The sequence below is a fragment of the Galeopterus variegatus genome, unplaced genomic scaffold, assembly GCF_000696425.1.
Source record: "Galeopterus variegatus unplaced genomic scaffold, G_variegatus-3.0.2 Scaffold4753, whole genome shotgun sequence".
Taxonomy (NCBI): domain Eukaryota; kingdom Metazoa; phylum Chordata; class Mammalia; order Dermoptera; family Cynocephalidae; genus Galeopterus; species Galeopterus variegatus.
In genome coordinates this window covers 166,134-176,641 of record NW_007730864.1, presented here as the reverse complement: position 1 = coordinate 176,641, position 10,508 = coordinate 166,134, and the positions used below count along the sequence as shown (strand labels likewise).

General features: G+C 37.1%; 1 protein-coding gene across 1 annotated transcript in view; it reads right to left on the bottom strand.

The window, feature by feature from the left end:
* LOC103603700 (target of Nesh-SH3-like) overlaps window positions 1-10,508 on the bottom strand; it is a gene marked incomplete at both ends in the record, with an annotated part of 140,689 nt that overhangs the window by 24,605 nt on the left and 105,576 nt on the right. The window lies entirely within an intron of this gene.

Genomic DNA, 10,508 nt, shown 5'->3' with positions numbered 1-10,508 from the left:
ACTACATATAAGATGAAGTATGAAATGGAATGACAATGGCAGTCTTAGGAAGCAGGAGCAACTCTAGCCATGACAGTGATGGAGTGGGTTTTTAACCAGCAAAAAAAAAAAAAAAAAGGCACTTGATGAGTCATAAAAACCATTACCTAATGTTGTTCCTGGAGCCTCAGTACTATGTACGACAGGTTCAAAGCCTGGAGCAGGAACTAACCAAAAGCAACAACATGAACACGAGAAAGTTTAAACACACATGAAAAACCTTAACTTTTCTTTCAAAACATGAGTTTCAAACAACAAACACTTTTTAAAAACTTTAGAATTTATAGAGATTAAAGAGTTGCCTTTTGAAGATTTAGTCATGCTAGCCAGAACAATTCATTGCAGAAGGTAGTCACAATCTTTGAACTCTGCTAGCATCTTAGTATTGTTCACATGAGGTTTTCCTAGATGTTTGGTTTTCTGATTCTAACTGAAGTAGATTGAATTATGTCCCCCCAAACTCATTGAAGCTTGAATTGTGTCCCCCAAGCTTTATGTACTAGAAACTTGGCCCCCACTGTGACTATTAAGAGGGTGGGAAATCCTATTATGGTAATGGAAAGGTGGAGCCTTGAAGAGGTGACTGGATTGTAGGACCATGCAGTTGTGAATGGATTAATAATGGTGGTCAGGAGCGTGGTTCTGAGGGCTTTAAAAGAGAGCGAATGAGAAGCTCTCTCTCTCTCTCTCTTTCTCTCTCTCTCTGCTCTCTCTGCTTCCACCATCTTGCAATGTGAGACCCCTGGGACACTGTCTCCACCACCAGATGGACTTTGGACTTCCCGGTCTCAGAAACTGTAAGCAATAAATTTTGTTTTCCTTTTAAATCACTCAGTTTTGTGTATTTTGTTATGAGCAACAGAAATGGACTAATACAATAACTAATATAAAAGTTTGCTTTGGAAATCAGTTTAGGCAATGAATATGAAAGTAACTTATTGCATTTCTCGGAAGTTGAAAAAAATGCCTGTTTATATAATCACAGCTAAAACAAATAGATTATATATTTCAATGCAGATATAGCAATGAGTAACCATGAGTGACCATATCAATCTTGCTATAAACGTATCTTTAAAGAGAGACCATGAAATTCATCCCAACAAAGTCACTTAAGAGATCAGGCGCACAAGTCTCCCCAAGCCATGTTCTCCTGGACAGCTCTGTGGAGGAGGCAGCTGCTAACCATACCACGTGACTGGATTCTTAGAGAATGTGATGACTGTTACTTCCCATCACAGGCATTGCGTTGGGTCCTGACTGGGACAGGCAGGTAGGGCTCACCCCTCAAACCAAGGAATCACACATTTACCCGATTTGGTCTGAGGTACTTCAGCACTTGGTGTGGTTTTAGGTCTGGGACGTGGACGATGTGTTTGTTCTGTTTTAGGAGCTGAAGAAAGAAACTTTGGATTACTTTAGTGTGGGTGACATTGGAAACAATGGTCTAGATTTTCTAAAATATGTTATATTTCATTGAGATTTAAGGCATATATCTTTTAAGATTAAAATATTTTCTTCTATTTTGTTAATTTTTTTAATCACTGAAAATTCTTGAGAGAGAAATCTCACATATAAAATTAAGTCAAAGAGTAAAGAGACTTATAAATCTCTAACTTCAAAAAACTGTAGCCAAACTTTGGGTGGTCGGGTTTTTAGGTTCACACTAAAACTTTTAAATATACCAAAGAATGCACAGTACCATAAAATTGTTACAGTTTGTCAATCTAGATAAGATCTAAACAATATCAACTGTGTTTGAAATTTAGCTTTAGATATGAATGCTATTTAGACAAAAGTACATGACAAATTCAAATAAGATTACATGGTACAAAGATATTCGAAACTAGGTCCATGCATAGCTTTTAAAAACAACAGGTAACTTCTTTTAAGAATCTTTAATAATCTTCAGAGAAACACTATAAAGTTGAAGGACAACAGAGGATGATGACAAGACAGTCTTATAAGGCTGATGACAATGTAATTATGATGAAATAGATTTGAAAAAGAGCAGGAAAAATTGTTGAGGAACACAGAATTACCTAATGTTGTTTCTGGAGCCCCCGTTCTGAGAGTGACAAGTTCGAGGACTGTAGAAAGAACTGGCCACAACAGAGGATGATGACAAGACAGTCTTATAAGGCTGATGACAATGTAATTATGATGAAATGGATTTGAAAAAGAGCAGGAAAAATTGTTGAGGAACACAGAATTACCTAATGTTGTTTCTGGAGCCCCCGTTCTGAGAGTGACAGGTTCGAGGACTGTAGAAAGAACTGGCCAAAAATAATAAAATAAACCAAAGATATTTTGAACATTTACTTGAAGATTAATTTCACAAGTCAATTTTTAACCTTCAGAACTGAGAAAAAAGAGACACTTGTTCTTTGCAGATTTGGCCTAACCATTGCCAAGTATCCCTTAATCTCTTAAGATAGACTTGCAAGATAGCTTTGCACTCAGCTAAGTATCACTACATGGTCAACAAGACATTCTCCTAGATGTTTGATATCTGACTCCTGCTAATGTGGAAGACTGCTGGACAAACTTTCTACATATCTGCATAGAATGCTTTTCTAACTGTACTGAAAAAAGTATTTATCAGTCAACTCGCACTTCTGTAGAAGTTGAGATAAACGTCTATTGTTTCGTTTACTATTTAAATAATTATACAATATGGGTACAATAAAGAGTTCATATGTCTGAAAGCATAAAGAGCAACACATAACTAATGAACTGTGCTTATCAGAATCTCAAAGTGGTCCTCAATTCAATAAAAGTTAAGAAACCCTGTTAAGCCCTGTTAGAGAAGGAGAAAATGACAGTCTACCCTATCATGGATGCCTGTCATTTAAACTTTCAAGACTTGGGCACATTTTAAAGTTTGACAATTTACTAGAAACATCATTCCTTTAAACAACATACCCACCAAGTTGTCACACAGATCCTGATACAGTAAAAATGACATGAGCAAAGGAACATGGTATTCCCACAAATGACGAGGGAGAAGCAGTGTAAGAAAGGGATAGAAGGAGATTCATGTTTGAAACGCAGCTTGAAATAGTCAATGATGTTTTAATAAATGCACATGCTCACATGACAATGCTGAGCAGTTACATGGCAGTTTGATGTCCTGAAATTAGTTCATGCACAATTCTCTTAAGTTCAACTGATAAGTTGACATAGAACCTAGCATAATTTCAAGATAAAGACTGCAATGAAATGACAACAGAAGATGTTGAAATGGTACTAAGATGCAGAAGTACCTGTGACTACAATGGTTTGACAATGAGCAGGAAAAGCACTATTTGAAGGACACGCATTTGCATTACCCATAGTTCCTGGAGCTTCAGTTGTAAGAGTACCAGGTTCAAGATCTGTAGCAGGAACTAATTAAAAGCAATGAAAGAAACATTTGTAAAAAGTCAGCAAATTAACTCTTACCAGTATGATATTGCTTCAATACGTATATAGCAATGTTAAGAAATTTTCTAAAATTTGATACTTTTTATTTGAAGATTTGGTCACCTTATAGCCACGTAAACATTCTTTTAAGAGGTATTCAGTCATAGCCTACATAATCTGGTAAGACAATGTGATATTCTCTTAGGTGTCTGAGTACCTAATTCCAACTATTTTAGAAGACTGCCCTAGAAACTGATTTAGACATTTATCAAATATATTCATACTTATCTAACTGTTCTGGCAATTGTTGACTTTTCTGCGGAAGCTTTAAGAAAATAGCATGTCTAAATGAGCGTGGATACAATAAATAGCCTTTATGTTTGAGAGAAGACATAGCAAAAAATAAAGCAAAGTGAGCTATGCTAGTGTTGTTGAGAACTGAGACCTCAGTTGAGGCAAAGTCACTGAACAAATTAAGACAAGGTATTCAGTGTGTGGTACCCAGTAGAGCAGCTCTCTGCTTAATCGTAAAAATGTAGTTCCCTAGATGAGTAGGAAAGACCACTGTGCTTTGGGGTCAGATCTAAGTTTCTGAGTTACATTTTAAAGGATTTTCTTCAACTTCTCTTATGGACCCTTCCAAATGCAGTCCTGTCATTAACTCTCATAAGCAGGACCCCACTTGTTCCAGGAAGCCTGTGTCCTCTGGTTGGCCTCGACATCTCCTTTCTTTCTGCCTCCTTTTATTTCTCAGATTTTAAGACCCAACCTCTCTCTAACTTTTTATTCCTATCCTTCGCAAACTTTTCTTTCTCTAAGGCCATAGATGTTTATAGCACCCCCCAAACAAGTTTGGTTTATACAGACATACTGCCTTGGTTCAATCTTTGAATGTTTCATACTGGGGTAGGCTTTGACCTTGACTATACATACTACAGACTGAGAAGTAAAAACAAGCCTCCTGCTTCTGTGATTTCTTCACAGCTGTTGATGTGGCTGTGGAAGACGGAAGGCAGTTAATGTTTGCTTCTTGAAATAAAATTGCTTGGTTCTACTTCAGACATTTTGTCTTTAGAGAAGAATAGAATGAAATAAGAAATAGTAGATAAGATACATAGTAAAAGAGAACATCCTTATGCAGAAAACACAAGGAATTCAGCTGCCATGCAGGTCTCCCCAAACCTTGTTTTCCTTTTTTTGCTAACTCAACAGTGGGAGCAGCAGTAGACCATTTTGTGCTGCCACCCACACAGGGCTCACACTGGCTGTCACTCCCACCACTGGCATCAGTCATGATTCCCAAGAGCTGCTAGGATGCACTCCTTTAACCAGAAACCCACATTTACCCGGTTTGATTTGAGCAGACCGAGGACTGGGTGTGGTTTTAGATTTAGGGCGTGGACGACGGGTCCGTTGCGGTGTTTTAGGAGCTGAAGAAAGAAAACCTTTAGTTATACAGAGTCTGTAGTCAGAAGCTATGGGAGTCATGGTGCATAACTCCAGATTTCCAACAATTTATTAGATTTTCTCATATTTTAAGAAACTTATCTCTTTAACTTTTTAATTTGAAACTTTCACCCTTATTATAGTAATATGTCTCCTTTTACAATTTAAAGTTCATTGAGAGTAAAATGAAATTGTTAATTCAAAAAGTGAGGAGTAGTTAATAGGACTTTTATGGACTAAAAAGGTTAAGAATTACTGCTAAAATATAAAGATGGTGGTGGTGGTGGACACTTGTAAGCTCTTTGATGCTTTAGTAAAGTAAGACCACATAATTAAGTGAAATGCCAATCAAAGAACAAATATCACATAGATAGCTTAGGTAGATAGCAGAACTTTAGATCCACAAAAAATCTCCATGGTACCATAATAATTCTTAGGATCAAGAAAATTGCTTGTTAAGTCACTTTTAACAAAATATTGGTTAAAAAATGCGCAAGACAACAAAACAATTTCAGGTGGTTACATGCCCAACAGACAACCTGAGTTATATTCATGCATGGCTCTCTTAAAAACAAGAGGTGATTTGTTTTAAGAGTCAGAGTTTTCAATAATTTTAGGATAAAGAATATAATGAAATGACAATAGAGGAGATGATGTAGTTTTAAAAAGCAGATGAACCTGTGGTTGGATGCTGATGGAATGGATCTGAGAATGAGAAGGATGAGCACTTAATGAAGGTCACAATGTGTTATTACCTTGTGTTGTCACCCAGGTCTCAGTTCTGAGTGTAACAGGTTCAAGCTCTGCAGTAGGAACTGACCAAAAGTATTAAAATAAGCCAAATGAGTGTTTTAAATCAATAAAAACTCAAAACATATTTTCTTCAAAATTAATCTTACTAGTATAATATACTTTCTAGAATTAGAATAGCAACTTTTAAAAACTGTTAAACTAGAAAAGATCAATAAAAACTCAAAACATATTTTCTTCAAAATTAATCTTACTAGTATAATATACTTTCTACAATTAGAATAGCAACTTTTAAAAACTGTTAAACTAGAAAAGAAGAGAGTTGATTTCCTAAAATTCGGCCATACCTAAGTCAGGTACCCATTTCCTTATTTATTCTTTGATTATCTAATTAACAATCTAAAGATTGTGTGGGTATTGCTAAGGACTCATCTTTGGAAAGTGACTGAGGCCTCAGCATGATGAACAGAGTAGGATATCCCTCCATACTAAGCAAAGAAAGAGCTTTCCTTCATGTGGAAAGAAGAGCCTGGTGATGGCTGCCAGATCGTATCTCAACTGCTCCATCAGGTACCTAGGCATCTCCACCATGGGTGTCCATGGACCCAATGAGATACAGAAAGATTTGACTACTACCTTGAAGTAAGACATCCTCTATCCCAATATGCTGGTTAGACTCTCTCCCCCAGTTGGTCTCTACTTATGCCTACTCTTTCTGATTTTATTCTTCCCACCCTTCTACTCATCCATGTGCTATGGTGATTTCAAGGCTCCACTCCTTAATCTACATTTCTCTGCTCCATATATTTATGTACCTTGCACGTCTTGTTGGTAACACCCAAAAATCAATCTTGTATTTGCAGATACTGCCTAATGCCATTTTATGCTTATTTATAAAGGAAAGGCTTCTGTTCTCAATTGTCTTGCAGATTTGAGAACTAAAACATGTCTCCTACATCTGATGTATACCACTGAAGGTGCTAATACACTTTGGAGGATACTGAAGGTACTTAATAAGAAAATGTTTATTGATTTGAACCAATATACCTAATTTTTCTTTAAAAAGTCCTGTTTTCAAGAGATAATGGAAGTTAATAAAATGCACAGTGACTGAGAAGACTGCACACAGGAAGCACGAGGAAATCTGCCCACAGATTTCTCCCAACTTGTGTTCCTCTTAACATCTATACAGTGGGAACATGCTGACTGTGGGTTGTATCCAGACCACTGGGATCACTCTTGAGGCCCTGCTGGGTTAGGCTGCTGGGACTTTTAAACCAGGAACACATGGTTTACCTGGTTTGGACTCAGGTGTTTCAGGACTCGGTGTGGTTTTTGGTCTGGGACGTGGACGGCGCGCCCGTTGTGATGTTTTGGAAGCTGTAAGAAGGAATTCTTGGGTTACTACATATCTACATTATCTATGGCTTTGGGTGATATGGGAAGTGAAAACATGACTCTAGACTTTCTAGAGATTGTTAGATTTTTGCCTTTTTAGTTTGAGATTTTGTCACATATACATCTTTTATGACAGAATATTCTTTGAAGACAAAAATCACTTTTTAACTGAAGAAATAAAGGTTAGAAATTATAATCAAAGTTTCATAGGGCAGCCTGAGTAGGCACCAAAGAGGTTAAGAACCATTGCTAGATTTGAATGGATAATGAAAGACAGTCCCACTAAATCAGGGATTTATAATTTAATCTGTCAATCTTTGGCATGTTTTCTATATATCTGTTAAGATAAGAACATATTATTACCTAAATAAAAAAAAAAACAATAAAATACTATGCAGGTAGAAACAAAGGGTAGAAATGTAGAAGTGCAGTGGCTCCTCTTGGCCCTATGAGAGTTGTCAATGGCTTTATCCGTCTAGATAAGACGCAGAGACCCATGATATATTTGAAACACAACTTTGCCACAAACACTGAACAAAACAAAACACGGAATGACATGACACAATTTCAAGTAGGTTACAGGGCAAATCAATGTCCCAAAGTAGGTTCATGCATAACTGGTTCTCTTGAAAACAACAAATAATTTAAGAGTCATTATTTTAAGAATTGAATGGCCACAAATTCTGACACTTTCATCACATGAAGCAAGATCACATTCTAGGTTTGACAATATGCTGGAGGCTTGTTGAAAACACAGTGTATGAACGTTACCTAATGTTGTTCCTGGGGCCTTGGGTCTGAGAGTGACAGGTTCAAGGACTGTAGCAGGAACTGACCAAAAACAACACAGTAAATTAAAGAGACTTTAAAATGTACAAGAAGTTAGAACACTCACATCCAAACAAATCTTACTAGCATATCAATTCTTCTAGAGAAACAAAGAAAAAAATTTAACTTCTTAAGTGAGAGAAAGAGGATATGCTTGTTTTTTGAAGATTTGGCCAAACTATAGTCATGGTCAGTCTTAGGCTTAGCTTTTGAACTATCTTGAGTAGCTTAAAGAAGTCAACATGAAATTCCCTTACATTTTTAACTAATGAATTCTAACTAATATGGAAAACTCTGCATTGGAATATGTTTTAATGCATTTACCTAATATATACTTAGAAAAGAAATTATGTTAAAAACACGATTACTCCATACTTCTATGGAAATTGAACTTGAGCACTTACTATGCTTAAGTAAACATGGATGCACCAGACAGTTCGTAAGTTTGAAACAGATATAGAGACTAACCAATGAAGTGAACTATGTTGACCTTGCCAACAACTCATCTATGGAAAGAGTCTGAGACCTCTGTCCAAATCATGGCACATAAGAGAGCAGGATAAAGACAGTCTGTACTACTGAGTAGAGCATCTATGTGCCCTCAGCCCATAAAAACTGGAGATCAAAGACTGTTGACATCTCTGTACTGAATCTAAGCTCCTAAATAAGGTCTTCAAAATCCTCTTCTAACTGGCCTGATGGAGCCTTCCAAATGCAGCATCACCAAAAGCTGTACTGAGACCATCTGGGAGCAGTCCATCCTAGACTGCACTGCCTTTCTGGTGGATCCCTACACATGTTCAGTCCTTCTGCCTTGGTTCATTCTCCCCCCCATTCATCCAAATCCTGTAGTGGGCCCAGAGTACAAGGTCGAAGTCCAGCCCACCTTGATCTTTTCCTTTGCTAGATCATTACTTTATGTTTGTATCATGCAGACATGTCCTCAACTCTACTGTCTTAGAAGTAAAATAAACATCCTACAGCTGGCATACTATCCATGCTTGCCAATGTGGGTCCAGGAATACGGGACTTACAATTTTTTTTTAACTAAATATATTTGTTCTGCTAAGGAAGTTTCACTTTTAAGATATGAATGGAATTTGATAGTAAGAAATATACTAAACACATAGTTTAAAAGAAGAGTCTTCCATGAAAAGAATAAGGTGTGTTGGCACCAGTTGGGTCTTGCCCACTCATATGAGGTTACTGTAAAAAGTTCATTAAAAGATTTGTACTATCTTTCAATTCTATCTTTCCATGAACTTTTTGAAGCATCCCCATATTCTCCTTGAAAGCTGGGCAGAGATGCTATTGATAATATCTCACGGTCTCACACTTAGGAGAATAGGAGCTATTTCTGTCCACCATGGGCATTGCTTTATTTTGAAGCATCCCCATATTCTCCTTGAAAGCTGGGCAGAGATGCTATTGATAATATCTCACAGTCTCACACTTAGGAGAATAGGAGCTATTTCTGTCCACCATGGGCATTGCTTTGGGTCTCCACTGCGACAGGCTGCCAGGGCTCACCCTTAAACCATGGAATCACACATTTACCCAGTTTGGTCTGAGGTGCTTGAGTGCTCGCTGTGGTTTTGGGTCTGGGACGTGGACGACGGGTTCTTTGTGATGTTTTGGGAGCTGAAGAAAGAAAAGCCTGGTGTTACTCTAGGTCTTATGTCTCTGCGCACTGAGGAGGTTTTTCCAAAACTTGTCACATTTTCTAAAGTTCCAGGAAATTGTCTTTTTATTTTTACCTTTTCATTCCTTTTATGCCAGTGTGTCTTCTTTTGATCACTGGTACTTTGGGGGCAAATTCATGTATATAGTTGAGTCCCTCATTGAAGGCATGAAGATTAACACTTCAATTGAGAAACTCAGAGAACTTACTTCCTCACCAGGGAAAAATGATTGAGAGGGAGTGTTCAATTGAAAGGGAAGGGAAAGTTAAGGTCACACTAAAGGAGAAGCTTATAATTTAAAATTTCATATTTGGGTAATTTCTTACTTGTCACAGTAGCAATAAAACACAGCGTTATATACTTAAAAGAATAAATGAAAAAATAAACATATCATGCAGAGTTTTTAAAAAGATCTAGGAACTTAGATGGGCAAAGGTGCATAAGAGTAGCTGTTATTCCTGATCAGCCTAGATAAGAAATAGATTCCAATTTGTTTTAAACTCAACTTTATTACAGGACACTGTTAAATGAAGCACAAGATAACATGACAATTTCAAACGTGTCACATGATAGGTAAATGTTTTGAATTAAGCTCATGCCTGGCTCTCGTAAAAACAATAGGAAACTTGTTTTTAAGAGGCTTCAGCACTTTTCAGAGGATGGAAGTGATTGATGGCAAGAGAAGATGATGGTGGCCATCTCACAGAGGAGGAGAAGCCATGTGATGGGGATGGAGACTAAGTGGACCATACAATGATCAGCAAAAGCACTTGGCAAATAGCACAGGGTTGTTACCTAATGTTGTCCAAGAGGTCTCAGTTCTAAGAGTAACAGGTTCAAAGTCTGCAACAGGAACCAAAGTAATAAAATAAACAAAAATTTTAAAAATGTATGAAGAGCTACAATATTCATTTCAGTGAGTATTGCCAGTACGACATTGACTCTAGCATAATTTTTTTTTTA